Source organism: Mustela lutreola, chromosome 2 (genome assembly GCF_030435805.1).
Source record: "Mustela lutreola isolate mMusLut2 chromosome 2, mMusLut2.pri, whole genome shotgun sequence".
Classification (NCBI taxonomy): Eukaryota; Metazoa; Chordata; class Mammalia; order Carnivora; family Mustelidae; genus Mustela; species Mustela lutreola.
This window is the reverse complement of record NC_081291.1, coordinates 107,078,284-107,094,884: the sequence shown is the minus strand read 5'-3', so window position 1 is coordinate 107,094,884 and position 16,601 is coordinate 107,078,284. Positions and strand designations below refer to the sequence as shown.

The 16,601-nt window shown below is 41.1% G+C and overlaps 1 protein-coding gene across 4 annotated transcripts in view; it reads right to left on the bottom strand.

The window, feature by feature from the left end:
- Positions 1–10,266, bottom strand: part of SENP5 (SUMO specific peptidase 5) — a 56,278-nt gene extending 46,012 nt beyond the window's left edge. For 2 of the 4 annotated variants that reach the window (XR_009350930.1, XM_059163045.1), the window contains exon 1: positions 10,064–10,266. The gene's annotated coding sequence lies outside the window, so the exon portion shown is untranslated. The remainder of the gene's footprint in view (positions 1–10,063) is intronic. The other 2 variants (XM_059163043.1, XM_059163044.1) reach the window with 2 other exon arrangements.
- Positions 10,267–16,601: the final 6,335 nt, after the last annotated feature.

Genomic DNA, 16,601 nt, shown 5'->3' with positions numbered 1-16,601 from the left:
CTAAAGGAGCTGCAGAAAGAACACCAAAGAAAGCCTAAAACCCGCAACAGAAGAGAAATAATAAAGATCAGAGCAGAAATCAATGAAATAGAAACCAAAAGAACAGTAGAACAGATCAACAAAACTAGGAGCTGGTTCTTTGAAAGAATTAATAAGACTGATAAACCCCTGGCCAGACTTAGCAAAAATAAAAGGGAAAGGACCCAAAGAATGAAAGAGAAGAGATCACAACCAACACCAAAGAAATACAAACACTTATAAGAACATATTATGAGCAACTGCATGACAGCAAATTAGACAATCTGGAAGAAACGGATGCATTCCTAGAGATGTATAAACTACCAAAACTGAACCACAAAGAAATAGAAAACCTGAACAGACCCTTACCAGTAAGGAAATTGAAGGAGTAATCAAAAATCTTCCAACAAACAAGAGCCCAGGGCCAAATGGCTTCCCAGGGGAATTCTACCAAACATTTAAAGAAGAATTAATACCTATTCTCCTGAAACTGTTTCAAAAAATAAAAATGGAAGGAAAACTTCCAAACTCATTTTATAAGACCAGCATTACCTTGATCCCAAATCCAGACAAAGACCCCATCAAAAAGGAGAACTACAGACCAACATCCCTGATGAACATGGATGTAAACATTTTCACTAAGGAGGCCTCGCTGGCTTAGGTGGTTAAGTGACTACCTTCAGCTCAGGTCATGATCCTCAAGTCCCAGGAGCAAGTCCCACATTCTCTCCCTCTGACCCTCCCCCTCTCATGCTTCTCTCTCTCAAATAAATAAATAAAACCTTAATCTAAAAAACAGAATCTAAACTTAGCCAATAGGATTCAACAGTACATTAAAAGGATTATTCATCATGACTAAGAGGGATTTATTCCGGGGCTGCAAGGTTGATGCAACATCCGCAAATCAATGTGATATGATACATTAATAAAAGAAAGAACAAGAACCATATGACTCTCAATAGATGTAGAAAAAGCATTTGACAAAGCACAGCATCCTTTCTCAATCAAAACACTTCAGTGTAGGGATAGAGGGTACATACCTCAATATCATAAAAGACCTCTATGAAAAACCCACAGCAAATATCATTCTCAATGTGGAAAAACTGAGGGCTTTTCCCCTAAGGTCAGGAACATGGCAGGGATGTCCAATATCATCACTACTATTCTTTTTTTTTTTTTTTTTTTTAAAGATTTCATTTATTTATTTGAGAGAGAGACAGTGAGAGAGAGCATGAGTGAGGAGAAGGTCAGAGAGCGAAGCAGACTCCCCATGGAGCCGGGAGCCCGATGTGGGACTCGATCCCGGGACTCCGGGATCATGACCCGAGCCGAAGGCAGTCGTCCAACCAACTGAGCCACCCAGGCGTCCCTCATCACTACTATTCTTGAACTACTACTAGAACCACTACTATTCTATACTAGAAGTCCTAGCCTCAGCAATCCTCAGCAATCAGACAACAAAAAGAAATAAAAGGCATCCGAATTACCGAAGAAGTCAAACTCTCACTCTTTGCAGATGATATGATACTTTATGTGGAAAACCCAAAAGACTCCACTCCGAAACTGCTAGAGCTCATACAGGAATTCAGTAAAGTGTCAGGATATAAAATCAGTAAAGTGTCAGGATATAAAATCAATGCACAGAAATCAGCTGCATTTCTATACACCAACAAAGACAGAAGAAAGAAATTAAGGAATTGATCCCATTTACAACTGCGCCCCAAACCAGAAGGTAACAGAATAAACCTAACCAAAGAGGCAAAGAATTGGTACACAGAGAACTACAGAATACTCATGAATGAAAATGAGGAAGACACAAAGAAATAGAAAAATGTTCCGTGCTCATGGATTGGAAGAACAAATACTGTGAAAATGTCTATGCTACCTAGAGCAGTCTACACATTTAATATAATCCCTATCAAAATACCCTCAACTGTTTTCAAAGAAATGGAACAAATAATCCTAAAATTTATATGGAACCAGAGAAGCCCCCGAATAGCCAGAGAAGACCCCGAATAGCCAGAGGAGTGTTGAAAAAGAAAACCAAAGCTGGCAGCATCACAATTCCAGACTTTAAGGTCTACTATAAAGCTGCAATCAAGACAGTATGGTACTGGCACAAAAACAGACACAAAGATCAATGGAACAGAAGAGAGAGCCCAGAAATGGACCCTCAACTCTATGATCAACTACACTTCAACAAAACAGGAAAGAATGTCCAATGGAAAAAAGACAGTCTCTTCAACAAATGGCGTTGGGAAAATTGGACGGCCACATGCAGAAGAATGAAACTGGACCATTTCATTAGAGCACACACAAACAGACTCAAAATGGGTGAAAGACCTCAATGTTAGGCAGGAATCCATCCAAATACTTGAGGAGAACACAGGCAGCAACCTCCACGACCTCAGCCACAGCAACTTCTTCCTAGAAACATCACTAAAGGCAAGGGAAGCAAGGGCAAAAATGAGATATTGTGACTTCATCAAGATCAAAAGCTTTTGCACAGCAAAGGAAACAGTCAACAAAACCAAAGACAACTGACAGAATGGGAGAAGGTATTTGCAAATGACATATGAGATAAAGGGCTAGTACACAAAATCCATGAAGAACTTATTAAATGCAACACCCACAGAATAAATAATCCAATCAAGAAACAGGCAGAAGACGTGAAGAAGTTTCTGCAAAGAAGTCATCCGAATGGCCAACAGACACATGAATAAGTATTCAACATCACTTGATGTCAGGGAAATACAAATCAAAACCACAGTGAGACACCACCTCACAGCAGTCAGAATGGCTAAAACTAACAGGTAAGGAAATGACAGGTGTTGACAAGGATACCAAGAAAGGGGAACCCTCTTACACTGTTGGTTGAAATGCAAGCTGGTGCAACTACTCTAGAAAACAACACGGAGGTTGAAAATAGAGCTACCCTACGACCGAGCAATCGCACTACTGGGTACTTACCCTAAAGATATAAATGTAGTGATTAGAAAGGGGAACATGCACTCCAATGTTTATAGCAGCAATGTCCACAATAGCCAAACTATGGAAAGAGCCTAGATGTCCATCACCAGATGGATGGATAAAGAAGATGTGATATGGGATGCCTGGATTGCTCAGTTGGTTAAGCAGCTGCCTTTGGCTCGGGTCATGATCCCAGCGTCCTGGGATCGAGTCCCACATCGGGCTCCTTGCTCAGCAGGGAGCCTGCTTCTGCCTCTGCCTGCCATTCTGCCTGCCTGTGCTCGCTCTCCCCCTCTCTCTCTGATAAATAAATAAAATCTTTAAAAAAAATAAATAAAAAAAAGATGTGATAAATATACATACACACGACAGAATATTACGCAGCCCTCAAAAAAAAACAAAAACAAAAACGAAATCTTGCCATCTGCAATGACGTGGATGGAACCAGAGGTTATTACGCTAAGCGAAATAAGTCAATCAAAGAAAGAAAATTATCAGGGGCGCCTGGGTGGCTCAGTGGGTTAAGCAGCTGCCTTCGGCTCAGGTCATGATCCCAGGGTCCTGGGATTGAGCCCCGCATCAGGCTCTCTGCTCAGCAGGGAGCCTGCTTCCTCCTCTCTATCTGCCTGCCTCTCTGCCTGCTTGTCATCTCTCTCTGTCAAAAAAAAAAAAAAAAGAAAAAAAGAAAGAAAGAAAAAAGAAAGACAATTATCATATGATATCACTGATACAAGGAATATGAGAAATAAGACAGAGGATCATAGGGTAAGGGAAGGGAAAAATGAAACAAGACAAAACCAGAGAGGACAACAAACCATAAGAGACTCTTAATCTCAGGAAACAAACTGACAGCTGCTAGAGGGGAGGGGAAGGGGAGGGATGGAGTGGCTGGGTGATGTACACTGGGGAGGGTATGTGCTACGGTGAGTGTTGTGAATTGTGTAAGACTGATTAATCACAGACTTGTACCCCTGAAACAAATAATACATTATATGTTAATATAAATAAATAAATATAAATGATGTACTATACAGTAGCTTATTAAAAAATTAATTAATTTTTAACCGAATTAAAAAAAGAAAAATTAATCTCCCAAATATACTGCCATTACAATCACAATAAAAACTTCTAAAAATGAAAAAAGTAAAATTAAATTAAATTTATAAGTCTTAATTTGATTCTCATGACATTTGTAAGAAAAATTTTAGTAGAATGAAGAGGACAAAACCAAGATGGAGTAAAGACGACCATAAAGAAGCCCAAGTAAATTGGAGAGAGACCAAGCAGAGGTTTTTTGATGGAGACAGTTGTACATATTTAAATGCTGACAGCATACTTTACTTACGGGAAAAGATGTCAGATTGAACACATTTTACTCTTACTCCCTTCTAAGTCCTATTAAGATGAAAATAAAGCTTTTTTTTTTTCAATTTTAAGATATAATTTATATACAATAAAATATACAAGTCAAAGAGTTTGGGCTTTTTTTTTTTTTTTTTTAAGCATACATACACAAAATGGAAGAGAGAACAACAAAAAACCCTTTTGGAAGTTAAAATGCAGATTGACTTAAAGACTAAAGAAAATTTAAAAAAAAAAGAGTGAAGAGAGTTAAGCTTGTAATGAGGAAAGCAATCCAATTTATATAACAGTGCCTCAAAAGAGGTCAGAAATTGGCAGCAACAAGTTCTATAAAAGAGATATGAACATGGTGCTAAAAACAAGATTGGTCAAATCACTTAGATACCCTCCTACTCTCCACAAAATACAGCCAACTACCACCCCTATCCCACCCTGGGAGAAGCATGGAGCTTTATTTTCTATACTAAAACAGTGTAATCCAATAAAACTTCCACAATAATAGAAAGTTTCTATCTACCTTGTCTTATATGGTAGCCTCTGGGCACATACAGTTACTGACCACTTGAAATGTGTCTATGATGCAAATGAGGAACTTATTCTTTAATTTTAATTATTAAATTTAAGTTGCTACATTTGGCTACTGGCTACCAAATTGGACACTGCAGCTCTAGAGGGTAAAACAATGGATTCCTGGACTGAAAACAGCTGGTCCAGCTAAGAATGAAGGTATCATACTGAAAAGAGTTGAGTTAAATGAACATAAGCAGAGTCTACACACTAAGGGCTAAAACCTCTAACCCAGACTGCTGGATGCCAGCTTACAAGCTCCAAGCAGAAGATCTGAAAATTCTTTTTTGAGGAATCTAACTCACTCAGGAGGAAAGCCAAAGATGTTGCTACGGAAGGTTCTCCAATAAAAGAATCCATCAGTATACCCTAAAATCCACAAATCCCAAGCATGCACTCCCAACCACATGTAATTAAAATTAAAAGCAACCTCCACAGGTGGTTCCTCTACATTTCTGCCCCAGTATTTTTTTTTTTTTTTGACAGAGAGAGAGAGATCACAAGTAGGCAGAGAGACAGGCAGAGAGGAAGGGAAGCAGGCTCCCTGCTGAGCAGAGAGAACCATGTGGGGCTCGATCCCAGGACCCTGAGATCATGACCTGAGCCGAAGGCAGAGGCTTTAACCCACTGAGCCACCCAGGCGCCCCCTGCCCCAGTATTCTTGACACTGCTGTTGTATTCATGTTCACCAAATACCAACATATGTTCAGACATAAAACACACACACAATGAAAACAAAAATGAGCTTTCAGGGTGCCTTGGTGGCTTAGTTGGTTAAGCATCTGCCTTCGGCTCAGGTCATGATCTCAGGGTCCTGAGATCAAGCCCCACTTCCGGCTCAGCAGGGAGTCTACTTCTCCTTCTGCTTCTCCCCCTGGCTTGTGCTTTCTCTTTCCTGCTCACTCTCTGTCACTCTCAAATAAATAAAATCTTTAAAAAAAAAAAAAAAAAAGAGCTTCAACTTTTATGAGATACTCACTGACTTCCAGACAGTCCTAAGTCTGAACAATCCTTAAGGGATCCATCCTTAAGGGGAAATGTTTGCAGTGTAGCCACCATACAGGTTAACTCAAGCACTGCTATGAAAAAGTTCTTTTTAGCAGACGTAAAAAGACAGTCATAGCCGTTGCACAGCAAATAAATAGGGATGGGGTTACCCATCCCAGAAATATGAGAGACTGAATGGCTTGTAGTAGGAAACCAGATTTTTTTTTTTGCCACTAAAGATTTATTTATTCTAGAGAAACAGCACGATCAGGAAAAGAAGAGGGAGAGCAAGAGAGAACATCAAACACACTCCACTGAGGGTGGAGCCTGATGTGTGGCTCAATCAGAGGACCCTGAGATCTGGACCCAAGCCAAAACCAAGAGTCAGGCTAGCTTGACTGACTGAGCCACCCAGGTGGCCCCCAGCAGGCATCTTAACACTTTTCATGTGTGTGTTTAGCCTAAGATCTAATTTTTGCTCCTCTTACAAATAAACTCAGGATAACTCCCTACCAATTATACCCGAGGCTGGCTGTACCTTCTGCCAGTCACTTGAGGCCAATGCCTACCTTGGTCTGGGGCTACAGGAAACAAGATTAAAAACAAAAACAAACAAAAAAATAATGCCCACTGGCATCGGAGAACATGAATGAACCATAAAAAGACCAAGATTGAGAACCAGAGACTAACCCATTTATAGTCCCTACTGGTAAAACTTTTATCAAGTATCCAGTTTTGGTCTCAAGTCCTCATAGACATAGAAGACTGCCTCAAGGACCAGCAAATGACTTTCACTAGGTCTTCATGTTACTATCCTCACCCTGCCTCTGTTTCTATGTTAAATCTGTTCTATCAGTTTAGACTAAAATTGGGACTCTGGGTCCATATTTATCCTTTTTAAGTCCCTCTACTTGAAAAGTCTGCTCTGTCAGAATCTGAAACAGCAATTTTTAAAACCTCAGAATTAGGGTATTTCAGACACAAAAATAAAAAACTTAGAGACTCCATGACTTGGCTTTTCATCCCAGACATGTATCATAGGTTTCTCTAGACTCAAATTCATGTACAATGCATTTGTTAACATGGTTTGTTTATTTTAATTATTTATTTAAGTAATCTCTATACCCAATGTGGGGCTCAAACTCATGACCCCAAGATCAAGAGTCACATGCTCTAAGGACTAAGTCAGCAAGGCACCCTGTTAACATGTTTTTATTAATGAGCAAATTTAGAACACCCTTTGTCATCTGGTAGTAGAAAGGTAACATACTATAAACAAGATTACTTTCAGAAAATAACTCAGCATCCACCTCTGGAGGATTTGTAAAGTAGGGTCCATTTCCATCTCTACTAATAACACAGAATAGGAATACTAAAGCAATATATATGTATATGATCAACTGATAAGGTGGTAAAAGTGTCTCATATGTACATTTCTTAGAGTGGAAAAGCCTGATGAGATAGATATAGAGTTTTTCCACTCTAAGAAAAGTAAATATACATCTCTCATTTGAATGTGATGAAAAAAAAAAAATACATCTATCTACCTACCTTTATATCATGAGGCTTTTCCACCCTAAGAAAAGTGCATGTGAAGCACTGTTATCATCTAATCAGTTGATCCTTTCCAGGCTTCTACCAAATGCTTTAAATCAGTGGCACATTACAACTAAACCAAGAAAAGAAAAAGGACTAAAAATTCAAGCTTAAATACTGAAAGCCTCTAACTAAATTAGGTGTTTATAGGCAATTAGAGACCTTCAGAGGGAAGTCCTCAAACTGCACTCCACTAGAAGCTGATTAGTGATACAAAGTGGCCATGCATACTAGGATGGAGGAAGGGGTTTAAAGAAACAAAGAAAGAAAAGGCAACCTATGTATTATAAACCCCTGCACTGGGTTTATAAGCCAAAGCAAAAGGAAAATTTTCTTAAATTGAAATTTTTCCATGGTTTATGAAAGCTTGGCATAAAAGCCTACTAAAAAACTGACGTACAAAGTGATATAACCTTTATATACTTGTGCCAAAAAACAACCTAAGCAACATTTAGTAAGATATTTTACTGTAAAATCTAATACTTTCATCAGAGAGCTTTAAGAAGTTTTAGTGCACAGGAAAATACAAAAAGAATTATACTGAGCTACTGACTTACAGGACCTATCTTCTGGGCTCAAAGTGGTACAAAACCTGAAAGAGTACTACTCTTTACTTAAGTAAAGTTATTTGTTAATGGCATCACACTTTGACTGGGAGCCTGTTCATAAACTAATATGTGAAACTGGCTCTACATCTGGGTTTTCAAAACATGAGTATCACCTGAGAAGCTATTTAAAAACCACAAATACAGAGATCATACTTCCGATCTATTGAGACAGCACCCAGGCACCTAGACTTTTGTATTAATTCCCCAAATGATTCCAATGCCCAGCCAGGTTTTGGAACCACTGGATTAGATGACCCTCAAGATCCCTTCTGTGTCCATGTGCAATTCTGTACTAAAGGAACTGGAGAGGGCGCCTGGGTGGCTCAGTGGGTTAAGCAGCTGCCTTCGGCTCAGGTCATGATCTCAGGGTCCTGGGATCAAGTCCCGCATCGGGCTCTCTGCTCAGCAGGGAGCCTGCTTCCTCCTCTCTCTCTCTCTGCCTACTTGTAATCTCTCTCTGTCAAATAAATAAATAAAATCTTTAAAAAAAAAAATAAAGGAACTGGAGATTGCACTTGGCTACATAATGTGTGGCAGCCATCAGCATCATGTTCCACTGCCGAGGAAAGGAAAGCATCCTTAACTGTCTGACCAAGCAACTGTAAGAACAGGTGCTCTCTACTCAGATCACTTAACTGCATTGCCACACCCTCTTCCCTGAACATTCCTCTGACTTAGGGTCTATTAAACTTCAGAGTGGGATATGTCTTACTCCCCAATACAGAGAAAGGCAGCTCCTCAGATTAACTCATGACTGTAATATCCAGCCACTCAAAGGGTCATTTCTCTGCAATTCCTTGCACATTTTCAACTCTGTTAGAAGCATAGCGCAGGGATCCTCAGAAATATGTGTGAAGAATTCCTTCTAAAGCAGGCCAAAGTGTAAATGAATCCCCTCCAGCTTTTCTTCCTAGAAAGGGCCCACTGAGCACAAGTATCTGGAGAAAGAAGCAGAACTGATTTAGGTTATTCCTCATAAACCAGCAATGTTTTATCAACAAACATAAGATACCTGGGTAGCTAGGAGAGTCTGACCTCTTCCTAATGCTGCACAACCCCAAACCGAGCCTGCAGTTAGGTTCTAACCACACACCCTCCTTCATACCAAACTCAGTTATTCTGCGTAAAAGACATAATTAGAAACCTACCATTAAGTGTCCAGGATATTCCTAAATCCAAAACATTTAATGACTGATGTTCTGCTTTTTTCACTCCATTTCATTCTCCCTATTTATATAGGCATAAAAAGGCGCCCATTTACGTGTGGTTAAAAATGTCGAAGTATCTAGCACAAGATTAAAACCACCACCAAATGGCAGGCTAAGATTTTAACTCAGCTGTTCCGACTCTTACATACAAAACCCTCATTTCCCACATCCTCTCCGCGTCCCTCTTCCCCCAGCACAGAAGCCCAGTGCAATGGGGGTTGATACTAACTAGCACAGAAACAAAAATAAAAAGCTTTATGGAAAACAAGCTTCCCACCACCCTAGCGTTTAATTGTGCCATACCCATTCACTACAACAAGGTCCCAGGAGTGCGGGCTGAAAGAACTAAATGCAGGAAGGAAGCAGAACGGTCCGAACAAATATAAACCTTTGGATTCCCAATCCGCAGTCCGGGGGGACCTCTAACAGCAGCTCTTCTTTTCAAACCTTTCCCTGGCCTCAGGAGAAGCGGCCGGGGGCGCTAGCTTTTTTTGCTTCTGCGTCGTACAGTTCAGACTGGGGAGAAAAAGGGGAGGACAACGGTGCCTCGGAACGAGCTCCCTGCCCGCCTCCAGGAAAGAACAGCAGCGCCCAGGGAGAAATTTGCTGCCTCCGGCTCGGGTGTGGGGGGAGGGCAGCGCCTGAGGCCTTCAGGCCGGGGTGCTGAGCTGGCGCGCACTGGCGCGGGAATGGCCAGCCAGCCCGGTCCGTAAGTCATTCCGATTTGACACCGGGGCTCCTGCTTACCTACGTCCCTCGCTGCCCGCACCTGCCGCACCAGGGGTCGAGATACTGCGGCAACTCAGCCTGCGACCCCGCCTTCGCCAATTCTAGGGAACCCTGGTCAGTGAGGAGGTGCCCGGCCTGCTCGCAGCGGCCACAGCCACCGAGCTTCCTTCACAGGCGCCGCCGCGACGCCGGCGCTCACTTACAGCGTCACCTCCTTCCGTGCCCTTCCGCCTTAGCCCCGCCCGTCCGTGGTGGGGGCAGCGGAAGACAGAGCTGCGGCCGGGCGCTAGGGCGTGGCTCCGCCGTCCCTCCGCTTCCGGCGGCGCGCTTCGCGGCCTCCCGGCTTATAGGCCAGATGTTCCTCGCTGGTTCGCACCGTCACTTACTGGCGTCTCCCTGCTTGCGCGTGAGATTGGTGGGAACGGAGATTCAGAAATTGCAGAGGCTCGACAGGGCGGATTTGAGACCTCTGTTCAGTCCCGTCTCAATTTTTTAACCCCAAAAGTGCTAAGGCCGACCACCGCTAATCCCTTTCCCTTTTGCCAAAAGCGAAGGGGGCACATTTCTGCACTGGATGCGCTTTGAGGCCTGGCCAGGGCTTTTCTTGGGGGTTTTCCCGTGATCTTACCCCTTGGTATAGTAATTGCTTCTTTATCTTGCTCCGCCTCGCAACTGAGAGCACTTCTCCTGCAGAGCAGAGCCCGGTCTTACTCAGCGTTGTAGTCCCAGCACCGAACTGACTGCCTACAGGTGTTTACGTAGGTCTGTGCAGTAGAGCTATAATTTTTTTTTTCCTCATGAGAGAGGAAAGTGGCTTCAGCCTGATAAATGTTCAAGCACTATTCACTCAACGCACGTTTCTTGAGCGTAAATAGAAAGTATTCATTCTCTTGCAAGCCCTCAGTCTAATTGTGGGAGTCATAAATGGATAGTTACAATACACTGTCTTGACATAAAACAATAGGTTTGTAGTGGGTGATGAATTAAATTTTGGGCATTTGATTTGGAATAGAAGGGAGGCGAGTATAATTGAATATCAAGGTTGGGTGCTTCAGAGCTTTGCACCCCAGGAGGGAAATCCTCAGCCTTTGTCTCTTCAACTACAGTTTTTGCTTCATTTTGTCTCCTTCCCTCTGGGATTCCAACTACATAAGTAAGATTCTTTGATCTTATTCACCATGTGTTTTTTCGTTTTTTTTTTTTTTAAGCTTTTATTTATTCACTTGACAGAGCCCAAGTAGGGGGAGTGGGAGAGGGAGCAGGGAGCACAACTTTATCGGGGCCCCATCCCAGGACCCCGGGACCATGACCTGAGCAGAAGGCAAAGGCCCAACGGACTGAGCCACCCAGGCACCCCTCACCTGTGTTTTAACACTTTGTACTTTTTTTTTTTTTTCACTTGAGGCTTCAGTTGGACTGTTTTCTATCGTCCTGTCTTTGAGTTACCTAATTCTCTCTTCTGTGATCTTCAATCATCTGTCAAATCTCTACACTGAGTTCTTAGTTTTTAATACTGTATTTTCGGTGTTTTTTTATTTAATATATTTTAGATTCCAGTTACCTGTTGAAAGTCTCCATTTTTCATGTTGTTAATTGTTTCTTCTGTTTTCTTTATCTTTTAGTTTTGTGGGATTTTCCCCCCCTCAGTCCTTATTTGCTACTTTAATATTTTGGTTAAATATTTGTTGATCTGGTTCAGTGGTTCATAATTCCCGCATGATTATCTGTCACATTTTCCTGCCACTTCACGTGTTTGGTAATGTTTTCTTATGTGTCAGACAGTGTGTATAAAAGAATTATAGAGCCACCACATTATCATCTACCAGTGAGGATTCCCCCTTCCCTCTGTTAGGTTGGCTGAAGGGCTGGTCATCACAATCCAGTCAGGGATTGAGATGAGTCTTGGCAAGTTTGCCCTCTTAGACTTATCCTACCTCTAGTTCTTCCCTCAGGGGCAGACCAAGCTTTTGATAGACAATCTCAGCCCTGAAGCCTACAGTGTTTCCAGTTCATTCCTCTAAGGCTTTGAGCTTAGCTCTTCAGCCTCCAACCAACTCTGCTTTAAAAAGGAGAAATGTCAGGGCACCTGGGTGGCTCAGTGGGTCAAATGCCTGAGTCCTGATTTTTTCTCAGGTCATGATCTCAGGGTCCTGAGATTGAGCCCACATGGAGCTCTCTGCTCAGTAGGGAGCCTGCTTCTCCCTCTCACCTCTGCCCACTGCTCTCCCTACTTGTGTGCTCTCTCTTTGTCAAATAAATAAATAAAATCTTTGAAAGAAAATTTCTCTCTCTCCCTCTGCCCTAAATCACTCCCCAAAACCCTGTTCGTGCATGCATGCATTCTCTCTGAAAAGATAAATAAAAATTTTTAGAAAGATGAGAACTGTCTTAAGAGAGAGATTTACCACGTGACTGAGGAGACCATGTCCCTCTAATGGGGTATGGTTTCTTAAGCATCATGACTTTTTAAAACTTTTGGTTCAGGGGCACCTGGGTGGCTCAGTCAGTGAGGATCTGACTCTTGATTACAGCTCAGGTCAAGATCTCAGGGTCATGGAATCCTGCCCTGTGTCAGGGTCTCAGCTCAGTGTAGAGTTGACTTGGGATTCTCTCCTTCTCCGCCCTCCTCTATCCTTCTCCACACTCATGCAATCTCTCTCTCAAAATTAATTAATTAATTACATTAAAAATAACTTTAAAGTTTTGGCTCAGTTCCACAGCCTTCCAAGCAGGTCTCAAACTTCGAAAATGCCCCACATGGAAAACCAGTCATTCACTGGGGCTCTTCTGCCTTCCAGTCAGTCCCAATAGCCTGCTAAAAGTTCCTCTGGGTTTTCTTTGCCCCCACAGATTCCCTCTGCCTAAGTTAAGACTGATCTCAGGGGCACCTGGGTGGCTCAGTGGGTTAAGCCACTGCCTTCAGCTCGGGTCATGGTCTCAGGCTCCTGGGATCGAGCCCCACATCGGACTCTCTGCTCAGCAGGGAACCTGCTCCCCGCCTCTGTCTCTGCCTTTCTGCCTACTTGGGATCTCTGTCAAATAAATAAATAAAATCTTAAGGAAAAAAAAAAAAAAGACTGATCCTCAACCTGTACCTAAAATCAACAAATGTTTCCAGGAGCAGGGGAAGCTAGTGATTATCAATGCACCTTAGAAGGCCTTTCCCCATTCTGGAATTTTGTTTACCTAAAATTAGGTAACAAGTCCTTACTTCCCAGCTCTCTGATGTATTTTAAACAATGATGTTTTCAACTTATTCTGCATTTTTTTAGGTTGTCGAAGCAGGAACATTGTCCTCCTACTACATTCTTTTCGGAAGCAAAAGTCACTTGTAAAACCGTTATATCGTGTCTACAATGCCCAAGGGTAAAAATGATACCTTCTGCTTATAACTGTAATTCTCATATTTCTTTAGACTTAGACACTTATTTAAATGCATTCCTCACTACAAAACCTTTTCTCCATAATTTTTCCATCCATGATTTGGTTGACTTAAATTTGTCTTCTAGGAGATTTTTTTAGGAGGCTTTTAATTTTATTTTTTATTTAAATTCAATTTAGTTAACATATGCTGTATTATTAGTTTCAAGGATAGAATTCAGTGATTCATCAGTTGCAAATAACACACAGTGCTCATTACATTAAGTGTCCTCCTTAATGCCCATCACCCAATTATCCCTTCTCCCCACCCACTTACCCTCCAGCTACACTCAGTTTGTTCCCTATATCTGAGTCTCTCGTGGTTTGCCTTTCTCTCTGCTTTCATTTTATTTTTTCTTCCCTTCCCCTATGTTCATCTGTTTTGTTTCTTAAATTCCACATTTGAGTGAAATCATATGGTATTTGTCTTTCTCTGGCAGATTTTTTTAAGATTTTATTTATTTATTTGGCAGAGAGATAGAGCAAGAACACAAGTAGGCAGAGCAGCAGGCAGAGGGAGAGGGAGAAACAGGCTCCCCACACTGAGCAGAGAGCCCGACACAGGGTTCGATCCCAGGAGCCTGGGACCATGACCAAGCTAAAGGCAGCCCCTTAACCAACTGAGATACCCAGGCACCCAATTTTTTTAAAAAACAAATAACCATAGGGGCGCCTGGGTGGCTCAGTGGATTAAGCCGCTGCCTTCGGCTCAGGTCATGATCTCAGTGTCCTGGGATCGAGCCCTGCATCGGGCTCTTTGCTCGGCGGGGAGCCTGCTTCTCTCTCTCTCTCTGCCTGACTCTCCACCTACTTGTGATTTCTCTCTCTGTCAAATAAATAAATAAAATCTTAAAAAAAAAATAACCATAACTGGGACACCTGGGTGGCTCTGTGGCTTAGGCAGCTGCCTTCAGCTCATGTCATGATCTCAGGGTCATGGAATCAAGCCCTGAACTGTAATCCCTCTTCAGTAGGGAGTCTGCTCCTCCATCTCCCACTCCCAGTCTCCCTCGCTCATGCTCTCTCTAATAAATAAATAAAATCGTTTTTAAAAAGTAGAGTGTTATTGTTTTATCTCTTATATGTACATCTATGATCCACTTGGAATTGATATTTGCATTTAGTGTAAGGGTCTCCATCTTCATTCTTTTTGCACGTGGATATTCAGTTGTTCCATAGTTGGAACTTATGTTGAAAAGACTGTTCTTTCCCTTATTGAATTGTCTTGGCACCCTTGTCAAAAATCAATGGATCACAAATAGGAAGATTGATTTCTGGCCTCTAAATTTTATCCCATTGATTTTATGTCTATTTTTATAGATTACTATTCCTTTTGTATATTGTTTATAGATTATAGATTACTGTTCCTTTTGTATATTGTTCTTGCATCCTGAAACTTTGCTAAACTCATTTATTCTAATATTTTTGTATCTATGTGAATTCCTTAGGATTTTCTTATTAGATCATGTCATCTGGGAATGGACATAGTTTTGCTTCTTACTATAGATGCCTTTTATTTCTTTTTCTTGCATAATAACCCTAGCTAGAACATCTAGTACAAAGTTGAATAGAAGTAGGAAGAATGGACATCAGTGCCTTGTTCCTGATCTTAAGGGGGAAATGTTCAGTCTTTCACCGTGAAGTATGATGTAAGTTGTGGGTTTTGTAAATGGTTTTATTAGGTTGAGGACATTCTTGTTTTTTTAGTGTTTTCTTCATGAAGGGATGTTGAATTTTGTCAAAGGTTTTTTTCTGCATCTATTGCAATGATAATGTGGTTTTGTTACTTTGTTCTATTAGTATTTATGAATTTGATTGATTATCATGTTAGACCAACCTAATGTGTTTCTAGGAATTTGCCCATTTCATCTAGGCATTATCTAATTTGTTGGCACACAACTGTTCATGGAATTCCCTTATAATTTTTATTTCTATATAAGGACAGTACTAATGTCCCTTCCTTAATTTCTGATTCTACTAATTTGAATATTTCTCTTTTTTTTCTTGGTCATTCTACAAAGAGATTCATCAATTTTGTCACTCTTTTTCAAGGAACCAACTTTTAATTTCATTGATTTTCTCTATCATTCTATTCTCTAGTTCATTTATTTCTGTTCTCATCTTTACTCTTTCTTTCCTTCTACTTGCTTAGGGCTTAGTAGGCTTTTCTTTTTCTACTTTTTTAAGATGAAAGGTTAGGTTACTGATTTGAGATCTTAAAAAAAAAAAAATATATATATATATATATATATATATATATATATATATAGGCGCCTGGGTGGCTCAGTCGGTTAAGTGTCAGATTCACAGTTTGGCTCAGGTCATGAACTCAGGGTCATGAGATCAAGCCCGCTTGCTGAGCATGGAGCATTCTTAAGATTCTTAAAATTCTTAAGATTCTCTCTCTTCTTTTCCTTCTGCCCCTCCCTCTACCCTCTCACAGGTGCACGTGCACTCTCTGTCTAAAAAATTTTTTAAATAAATAAATATAGCCATTGGGATATTTTACTGGCTCAGTTGGAAGAGCACGTAACTCTTAATCTCAGGGTTGTGAAATCAAGCCCCACATTGGGGATAGTGATTACTTTAAATATATATATATATATATATATATATATATACACACACACACACACACACACACACACACACACACGCATACATACATACATACATATATACATATGCACCTGGGTGGCTCAGTCAACTAAGTGTCTGCTTTTAGCTCAGGTTGTAATACGGGGGAGACCCAAGATCAAGCCCCGAATCAGGCTTCCTGCTTGGTGGGGAGTCGTCTTCTCTCTTTCCCTCTGCTCCTCTCCCTGCTCATGTTCTCTTGCTCACTCTCCTTCTCAAATAAGTAAATATTAAAATATATATATATATATATATATATATATATATATATATATGCGCACCTGGGTGGCTCAGTGGGTTAAGCATCTGTCTTCAGCTCAGGTCATGATCAAGCTCCATGTCAGACTGTTTGCTCAGTGGGGAGTCTGCTTGTCCCTCTCCTACCTGCTACTCCCCCTGCTTGTACGTGCTCTGTCAAATAAAATCGTAAAAAAAAAAAAATTTTAAAAATATATATCCATTTACATCTAATATATTTCCTTCTAAACATGGTGTTAGT